Genomic DNA, 10,648 nt, shown 5'->3' with positions numbered 1-10,648 from the left:
TCTCTCCCCAATGATTTCTTTGCACATTATCTTGCTTTTAGATTTTTGAAGCCTCTATCGAATACCTTGAAGAAATATCTTCGTTCTTTCATGATTGAGATGTATTTTCTATCATAGAGAGGCCTTTGAGATGACTCCTCTTTCAAATCTTATCTTTCAACATTAAGAAAAATGAGGTTAATAATTGTTTTTGAAATATGTGTTTTGAGCCTCTAGCCTTAACCTTTTTGGATTAGAGGTTAAGGTTAATGGTTCAAAATACGTGTTTTGGAAATTTATCTTAACCCCTTTTTCATGGAGAGGTTAAGATTTTAAGATGAAACACATGTTTTGGATCCCAAACCTTAACCTTTTTAGATGAGGTCAATGGTTGAAAATTTGTTTAAAAACACGTATTTTGGAAACTTATCTTAACCTTTTTTTGATGGAGAGGTTAAGATTTTGAGATGAAATTCGTGTTTTGGAAGGCGTCATTAACCTTTGATAACTTAAGACTCGAGAACCAGATTTAAAAAATTCAAAGTGTTGGACAAGCCGGAGACAAAACAGATGCATCAAGTTCAGGAAGTCATTAAAAATACAATAGATAATTGGCCCTTTCAAAGCTTGAAGTTTGATATGTTCAAACTTGTTTTCACTCAAAATATAGATGGAATTATTACAATTTAGCAGGTAAAAGATCCATGGCAACAATAATCAATTCAATTATATTTGATTAAAATCAAGATTAAGATTGAAAAGAAATAGTAGTTGATATTTTACTAAGATTATAATTAGATTTTCATATAAAATTGAAACTTTAATTAATTATATAATTAAAGTTAACCATTAAATAAGTATGAATATGATATTTATAATTATATTATTCTAATATATTTTAGCCGATAGGCTATTTGTGGGAACTTTGTTCCCGAAAATTAAATTTTTGACAAAAATTTTGCAAGAGTTTGACTGAAAAATTGAAAATCCTTCCCATTAATTATTTATCGGCCAGTTTTTTGATATTTATTAGTTGTTATCTCCAGTTTTAACTATTGTTTTTTTTTTTTTCTATTTATTAGTTGTGATCTTCACATTAGCTCATATTGTGATCTATTCAATTAACTTTTGATTTTTAAAATTGATTTAGATTTTAGTTTTTAAAATTTAATTTTTTTTATATTAGTTTAATTTTTTTTTTTTTAATATTATTTTTTAGTTTCTATAATTTATTTAGTTAATAGAATATTTATTAGACTTTTTTTGTATTTCTCTTGTTAATTTTTCATAATAAAGTTTTTGATGGGTTTTTTAAATGATTTTTTTTTCATATTTAATAAATTTAATTTAAATAAATAATATTTATTAATCTATTTAAAATATTTTAGTAAATATTTTGTTATTTAAATTAAAAATTAATAATAATCTAATTTGTGTTAGTGTAGTTTTTTATTTTTTCCTATTTTGCTAGGTTTTTCCTACACTTTTAATAATCTCGCTTAGGTTAATAAAGCATGTCTTATTAGGTGAATGGTTGTGAAGTGTCACCTTCCTACATGTGAGCATCCATTAGCTATCTTGGGAAGATACTTTGCTATCTTTAGTCTGATAGATGGTTGCTCCTCATTGGTTGGTGTTGCCACCTCCTCTCTCTTCCTTGCCTATATAAGCATGCTACCTGGCTTGTATTTGTATCTCTTATTTTTGCATCCTCTTAATGCTATTTTGCTTCCAGCATTTGCATTACTCTCTTGGAGACCAACTCTATGATGCTATTTTGATTTTGTATCATTTGCATTCATAGTTTAGATATTTACTCTTTGCACTAGTTTTCTAGGTTATTAATCTTTTCAGATTCTAACATGGTATCAGAGCTTTTCTATGTGCAAGAGTAGATTTTAGTTTCCTTATTTGAGAGATTCGGGGGGGGGGCAAATAAACTTTATTTTAGTTTTTTGAAAAACGAAGTATGCTCTTCTCTTGCATCTTTGGATGATCCTGAGAATCAGAAAAGATTTGACAAAAACGATTTTTCTCTGGGGTTTCAATCTCAAATCTGACAACCAACTTGCATATTTGGAGTTTTCAATCAGTTTTGCAGGTTCCAGCATGTCATTGATGGACTTAAGAAGCTGATCCAGCATTTGCATGTTATATTTTAGTTGCTGGGGTCGTTTTTTGATTTTTGGAGCCATTTTTTATTGTTAAAGGCGTTTGATTTTACACTACAACAACATCTTATGTTCATCAAAAAGAAAAACGCTTTCTGGGTTTTGTTTGCAGCCCCGAAACACCATCTGGGTATCTTTTAGATTTTGTATGCAAGCTCTATATTTTTCAGAATTGAGCATGCAAAGCTACAGCCATACCCCTCTCCGTTGGCGGTCGCAGATTTGAATGCAATTTTTCTTCAAATCAGGGGATCAGTGAAATTTCGGAGCACTTTCAGCCCAAACGGACATCACCATTGGATCCGGAAGGTCATTTGCAATCAGGATTCATATAAAACTTGTCATTTTTGGAGACAGAGCTCCACGAGGCAAAATTTTTTTACCCGCAGGCCCTTCCGTACGGTCGTACGGACGATCTCGGCATTTTTAAAAAATATATATTTATTTTCGGCGCTCCGCCGGGCGGCCACCGGCGCACCACCCAGCGACCGTCGCCGCGCAGCTGCCACCGGCAGCGCCGCCGCTGGGTCGTTGCGGCTCGGCGCCGCCCGCGGGCCACTCCTGCGCCACCTTTCCGCCCTCCTCCGCCGGTTGCTCTTCCTGGTTCTGCCACCTCCGCTCCGATTGTGGCCACCTCCGCTCCGACTGTGGCCACCTCCGCCTCTCCGCTGAGTAACCAGCTACAGTCATCGCCCGCGTGGCATTTCAGCGAGTCCACGCCTAACACGTGGCACGAGTGCCACGAGGCACATTGCCACGTGGCCCCTGCCACGTCAGCCTGTCCGCCACGTGGCATCCACGTGGCACTGCCACGTGGCACTTTTTGCAGTTATGGCTGACAGGCCGTCAAAATTTTTCCCTTCAAATACTGACGTCAGCGGTGTGTCATCTTCCTTGCTTGCACTCTGCTTCTATTTGGTTTTGGACCTACTTGTGGTTTTTTGGCCATAACTTTTGCATACGGAGGTATTTTTCCGATCTGAAAGAAGTACTGAAAAGCTGGTTCCAAGACGGAGATGCTGGTATAGGTTTTTTTGAGTTTTGATTCAGTTTGGTTGACTGTTATGGTAGTCCAAGCTGGATGTTCTATTTTGCACTCCGGGAGGCGTATCTTGAGCTTCCGATCTCCAATTTTGGACTTCTTTATATCATTGGAAAGCTCTTTCTGTGCTCTTTCCAATGATGCTAGTTGTTGTTCCAGATTCTATTCTAGACACATCCTATTTAGTCTTTTGCATTTTAGCATTCTGGTGGATATTCTGTTTGTTTCAGCTCCGGAGATCGATTTTGTTGCTTCAGTTGCTTTGTTTTGGGCTTTACCTTCTGTTGTTTTAGCCTTATGTTTTTTCTGATCATTGTTGATATTCACTGTAAGCATCTTTATGCAACGCACTGAGATAAAGTGCCACTCTTGCATTTTGGGATCCTTTTCATCATTGTGATTCGTTGTACTCGCACTATTATATAAAGTGCCATGGGGGGGATAGTTGTTTGCCGCTTATAGGCTCTCTTTCTCTAATTCCTCATGCAGTGTCAATGACACATGCCTTTATTTGTGTTTGTACCTCACTCTCGATGAGTTTGGCTCCTGTTTTGTAGGAGATTTTTGGCCCATCTTTTCAGCTGCCTGTCACCTCACCTACCTTAAGGGGAGGTTATATTGTTGTTCTATGCTTCTTTGGTTGATGGTTCGTGCCTTCTATTTCCATGGAGGTTCCTTTGGTTGATGGTTCGTGCCTTCTATTTCCATGGGGGTTCTACAGATCAGCATTTTGACAGAGTTTTGCGGTTCTTCATGCTTCAGTGATGCTGCTTCTTCATGATCACGCCTTGTTCCTATTTTAGGGGACAATTTCCCTAGCGGGAGACTTCTTCAGTTCTTCACTAGTTTCTTACCTCTTTTTGGGGGAGGGTTTTTCCCTTGTGGTTTTCTCTCTTTCCCCACTTTCAGAGGTTGCATCTTCTTGCATTGTACTTGGGTACCTAACATGGCCTCGTTGCCGGGACCCATTTCTACATCCACCTAAGCTTCGCTTATGGGGGGGTGTTAGTGTAGTTTTTTATTTTTTCCTATTTTGCTAGGTTTTTCTTCCACTTTTAATAATCTCGCTTAGGTTAATAAAGCATGTCTTATTAGGTGAATGGTTGTGAGGTGTCACCTTCCTACATGTGAGCATCCATTAGCTATCTTGGGAAGATACTTTGCTATCTTTAGTCTGATAGATGGTTGCTCCTCATTGGTTGGTGTTGCCACCTCCTCTCTCTTTCTTGCCTATATAAGCATGCTACCTGGCTTGTATTTGTATCTCTTATTTTTGCATCCTCTTAATGCTATTTTGCTTCCAGCATTTGCATTACTCTCTTGGAGACCAACTCCATGATGCTATTTTGATTTTGTATCATTTGCATTCATAGTTTAGATATTTACTTTTTGCACTAGTTTTCTGGGTTATTAATCTTTTCAGATTCTAACAATTTGTTCACATAAGATTATGATTTAAATATCCACTTTTAAGTATTTTTTTTCTTATTTATTTAAGAAATAATTACTTGTTATCTCACATTAGATTATGTTGTGATCTCTATTTATTAAACTGTTCATTTTTTTAAATTAATTTAAGTTTTAGTTTTTGAATTATTACTTTTTAATTAATTTAATTTTTTGGTTAAATATTATTTTTTCAATTTCTATAATTTATTTAGTTAATAGAATATTCGTTAGAGATGTCGCTATTTTTCATATTATTAGTTTTGTATTTTTCATATTAATTTTTTGTAATAAATTTTTTGAATTTTTTTTTCATATTTGATAAATTGAATTTAATTGTAAAATATTGAAATTATTGAACACATTTCTTAAGCAATATTCAAATTTTTTAAATATTGTAAATTTTATATCTATGTTTTAATATTTAAATTTTTTTATTTTTATTTTTAAAAAAATTATATTTACATTATTTAATGTTCATTCTACATTTTTCTCTTAAATCCCATTTTCTATCAGCCCACTATTGCATGTACAAAAGCATGCGACTGCTAGTATACTATACGATATTAAATAAGTAAAATTGTCAGTATAGTTTTCAATAAAAATATTGAAAAATATTCTATAATTTTTATTTTTGATTACACTTGGATATGATTTATGATTTATTGAATTTTTATTTCTATTAAAAGTATATGTAATGCATTATAATTTTAATAATATAATTATTTAACATATAAAGTCATGAATAAAATTGAAATAATTACAAAATGTAAATATTTTATAGATTTATTTGTTAAATTATAATAATTAAAAATACTATATTCTTAATGTTAAATTTTATTTTTTATATAACTATTTATTTAATTTTTATTCAAAAATAATTTAACTCAAAATATACCATTTAAATATTAATTATATATTATCTATTTCAATTAATTAATTTTTTGTACATCATTCTTAAATATTCAAATAGCAAGATATTATCTAAATTTAGACATTGAACTAAATACCACAGTCGACATATGCTCTCTTATAATGTATGTTATTATTAAATAGTTTTCGAATTTTAATTTTTTTTCTAGTGTTCCAAATAATCATTCTTTAAATTTTCTTATCAAACTATTACATTGCATATTATATATGCAAGTTTTTTAAATGTAAGTGAGTTGATTTAAATTTTAATATTATATTTTATTATAATATAATTTTTGTTGCTCAAAAAATTAAAAAATTATATTATATAATTATTTAAGAAATATTTTTTAATATTATTATTATGAAAATATTACTACTTTCATATTATAATTTATTTATAATATATAAATAATTATATTTATACATAACTTTTTCAATATATTATAATATTATAATTATTTAATTAAATTAAAATTAGATTTATAAAAACTAAAGATATTAAGCCACTCTATGACACTTGTTTTTTTTATTATTACGTCGAGAGGCGTTCTATACAATGGCAGCAAAAATGCCCAGCACGGGAATATGTCAAGATTCTTTGTCAATAAAAAAGAATTGGGAGCGGTTACAAACTTTCAAATTCAATATTAAAAAAGAATTCTTGAAATAATAGTTGGCCGAAATAATAGGTAGCCAAATGAGGCCAAAATAATAGGCCCAAAAATGTAGGGCCCGAAAAAGTAGGACTCGAAAAAGTAGGGCCTGAAAAAATAGGGGCGAAATAATTTCAATATGATTTTTTTTTTTTGTTAAATATAATTTTGCATGCACATTCATGCTTTTTTTTTGTGGGGAGTGGAAGAATTTGAAACAAATTTGTGGAATGTGAAGAGACGTCTGTTTGGGGATATGAGGAGCCTCTCGGAAGTTATAAAACCAAGGCTCCTCATTTCATTTTCATTTTATGTTTTTGCACGAAGGAAGAGGTGGAGGTTATTAGAAGATTAGATTGGAGTTTTTGAATAGGAGTAAATTGAAATTTTGGAGTAATATTTTTGCAGGTGAGATTTCTATTTTTTATTTACATTTTCATTTAGATTTAGATGTAGATGTAAATTGAAATTCAAAATTAGTTATAATATTCTAGTTTGATTTATATTTCAATTTTAATTAATTTTTAATTCTTCTAAAGATTATCTCTGAAGAACAAACAAATTTTGTTCTAGGAAAATCTATTATGGATGGAATTCTAATCATTCAAGAGATGATTCACTCGGCCCAAAAGAACAAAGAGGCTTGTATGTTATTTTACTCACAGTTGGAATTTATGAAAATGAAAATAGACGCCTCGAGAATGATTACTCTCAGCGTAATATATATAGAGGTATATATAAGCTAGTTTAATTTTATTTGTACAATTCTAAAATTTTAAAGTTAGACGAAAAAATGTATTGCGTATTACGGTGTTTTAAGAATATGCATGTCTATTTTCTCCGAATTAAAAGTACTTTGACGTGTGGTCAGTTGTATATCATCGAGACGAGTTTTTTTTTATAATTTCAAGTTGAGCTGCAAGGGTTTGAAAGCCAGTTTTCTTGATTTGTTTGTTTGATTGAGGCTCTCCTTGCCAGGTAAGTTCACAGCATCTTCCCTGGTTTGTGTGAAATCTGAAAAAAAACTGAATCTGCTATTGTAAACGCTTGAAAATTTAGGGATTAAGTATTTTAAATTTTTTTGTAGGCGTGAATCTGAATTGGCCATTCAAATTGAGACATCAAAGATGCGCAGACACGGTGAATGAGGGAAGCAGTTCTTAGAGGGTGAAATTTCCTCGGAAGAAGACAGAAAGGGAGAGGATAGTGAGGACGAGAAGTTTGGAACAGGCAGGAGAAATAAGCAAAAGATCATGGAAGATAATTCTAGAATTAGGGTTTCTCCCGAGGAATGCAGGAATGAAAGGGATCGCGGTAGAAGGCACCGATCAGATGAAAGAAAATCCCGCGAAAAAGAAAAGCTTGTCGATTCCAGTGAAGAAAAGATCAACCGACAGCTCTTGCATAGAAGTGGGGAGATGGACAAGGATAGGGACATCAACAATAGAAGACACAAAGATCCTGACAGATATAGAGAAACAAGGAGTCACATAAAAGAGAAGCCTGAAGAAAAATATGGTTATGAGAAAACTAGGTCTCATAAGGAGACAGGCAATACAAACAAGCGGGACAAACAAGATCCTGATTTCATAGAGCATGAGGCAACCTATGAAAAATTGAAGAAAGATATTCTTGGATTTCACAACATGTAACACATAAGAAGGTGCTACCACTGCATTTACAATCGTTGCTGGCATATAACTTGCAGATCTGCATACTTCTAGTTGTTGGTTTAAAGAAGAAAACCCATACGTACCTGAGTGGAACCCTAACCAGTTTCTATTCCCTATCCTTGGGGGTTCTTTATTTTACCCTAAGGAATATTACATGTTGTCCTCACCTTTTGAGCTTCAAAGATTTATTAGATAGGGTAGTTCTTTTACCAAACAAGTGGTGTACCTTTAAATCCAAATTGCTTATGTTCTCACTAAAGGGACATGTGGTCACTGGTGATGAAGAAGATGGTTAAACAAATGAATAATTGGCATAATAATTTCATGTCTATTGCTGAAAATTTCAAGTTTGCCTTAAGGTTGGTATTGTTCTTCACATATGAAGTAGTTTAAAAAAAAATGGTTAGAGCTTTCCTTCGATCAGATGGTAACCTAGGTAGGAGGCTTGCAGTCAGTTGAGAGTGAAGTTGCAAACCTAGAATTCAAGGGAGAATATACCCTACAAATTTTGTATATTAAGGATATTTCTTTGGTTGTGAAATGGATCCTAAAAGCTCTTGATGGCTGTGAAACCTGGAAACTTTTTGTGAGATATTGATAGTGGTTTCTCTTAATCTAAACCCCAAATGAAAAGAATTGTACTTTTTGCACTCGTTGTTTGGGAACTTTAAAAACCATACTAGTGAATCTTTGGTGTTTAGCTTAATCTAAAAGGATGGAAAACCAATGAAAACTGAAAACATTTGCAGTGTAATGGGATGTGAATAATATCAAGATTTCTACTTCTGCCCTTTCAAGCTTATATGACAGTCTGTAAAATTATTAGTTAGCATTTTGCTTTAAATGAGATTCACTCTACTATTAAGTTATCGATAAAGAAGTTTAGTCAAACTGTTACATCCCTTGGCAAGCCCCCAGACTTGAAATTTCACATTTTTGAAAAGCACTTTTAGCTTTATGAAGGTTTGCAGCTGGTGTTGCATATATTATTGCTGATTAGTGATTACACTAGCTACCCTAAATAAAAATCAGAACTGGGGTTTCTATGTTAGTGTTTCCATTTTTATTGCTACTGTCATATTTATCCAACAGTTGGTTACCATTATCAGATTTCCACAGTTCATTTGAAATGTGTGAATTTATATCTGGATTTTATTGTGTAAGTATTTTTAGCATCAACGTTTTGGATCACACTCCATGATCCATCATCAGGATGAGAGAATGAAAAATAGAAAAAAAAATTGCACAAGAGTTGATTATCGGATTATCCAATTCCATTTTCATATATGGTTAATCTCAGTGTATAAGGGTTTCATATAAACAGTGGTAAATGACTCTATCACTGTTCATAAAATATCAGTCACGATCAGCAGTCATATTTGACACATACAATTCATATCTTAGTATTTTACTATTTACTATTTAGTATTTGCAATTTTGTTATTTTACTAATTTACCATAGTTTCATTTGAAATGTGATTCTTATACATTCTTCATAACTAGTTTTTGAAGTACTATATCTATATTATCTCTGCTCCAAGCCCCATCAATCATCTTGCCATCCCCAAATTTAGGCCTTTTGCCCCCCCATCTTGTCCCCTCATTCCCCTGTCCCAAAATTTGGTGAAAAATGATTTAAATCTAAATCAAGTATTTAAAAATATTAAATGTTAATATTAGAAAGACAATCAAAACATTTTCAAAATGAATGTATTAATTTTTTTAAAAATAACATAAAATCAAGGTGACAAGCTAATTATATGAATTGACCACCATTATTCAGAGAGCAAAGTTATCAAAATACATAGGAAAGAAATGGATTTGAGGTTATTTCTCTTTGTTGAGCTTCTACACCATTGTCAAAGTTGCCACTCAACAAAATAGCCCCAAACTAACTCTGCAACAATGAGCAGCTGTCATAACCATCACTATCTCAAGAATGCAACCAACAAACAGAAATTCCTCTTTGCAAAGTTAGTGAGACAAATATGGAGTCTAGAAGTAACATTTAGATGCCCAGTGATGTAACTTTATGTGTTAAGTGAAATAATACTAAGCTGCTGGTTCGGATTCCGGTTCTGATGCGGGTTTGATATTCGGCTTCGAAATTCACTTAATTTTTTTTGGGTTCGATTGTCCAAGATTTTTTTTCTTTTTTAATAATATATATATATGCTGCAGCAAATAATTTCATACACCACTGTGCTAATATTAATGCAACTTAGCAAAATACACCGCCACATATATTAATGATTTAATTGGAATGGCATGACAAAATGTTGGAATACACCATATCAATGTTTCAGTGTAAAAAAAATAATGCCAACATTATTAATCAGTCATGCAATCAAATATTATCAAAACTCATCAACGAAATAATCATCATTAGGTAGTTGCTGGTTAGAAGCACAATTGTGTCACTAGCATTAGTATTCTCATCTGCAGCCTCAGGATCAACTTAAATATCACTTCTGCAGGTTCATGATCAGCTTCAACATCATTAAGTATCTCATGAGTGCCATCATCAATTGCAAGTGCATCAAAGTGGATTAACAACTCTGTGGTCTAGGTTTTAACATCCCAATGTTTTGCCTCCCCTTTTTTGTAGGTATTCTCTTTGTGAGTTGTGAGCTTCAAGTTTGAATGCACAAAGACCAAGTTATCTATCTTCTTGGATTTTAATTGGTTGTGTTTTATTGAGTGGATGGAGGAGTATGTGTTCCAATTCCTCTCGGATGATGATGAACTAAAAACCTATCAAGATTTACA

The 10,648-nt window shown here is 32.6% G+C and overlaps 1 pseudogene; it reads left to right on the top strand.

Moving 5' to 3' along the window:
* Window positions 1-2,981: 2,981 nt before the first annotated feature.
* LOC149559566 (uncharacterized) overlaps window positions 2,982-10,648 on the top strand; it is a 97,290-nt pseudogene continuing 89,623 nt past the window's right edge.

Source organism: Cupressus sempervirens, chromosome 5, assembly GCF_028749045.1.
Source record: "Cupressus sempervirens isolate cs-2001-9-10 chromosome 5, ASM2874904v1, whole genome shotgun sequence".
NCBI classification, from domain to species: Eukaryota; Viridiplantae; Streptophyta; class Pinopsida; order Cupressales; family Cupressaceae; genus Cupressus; species Cupressus sempervirens.
Note: the sequence above shows the minus strand (reverse complement) of the source record. Positions and strands in the feature narration are given on the sequence as shown.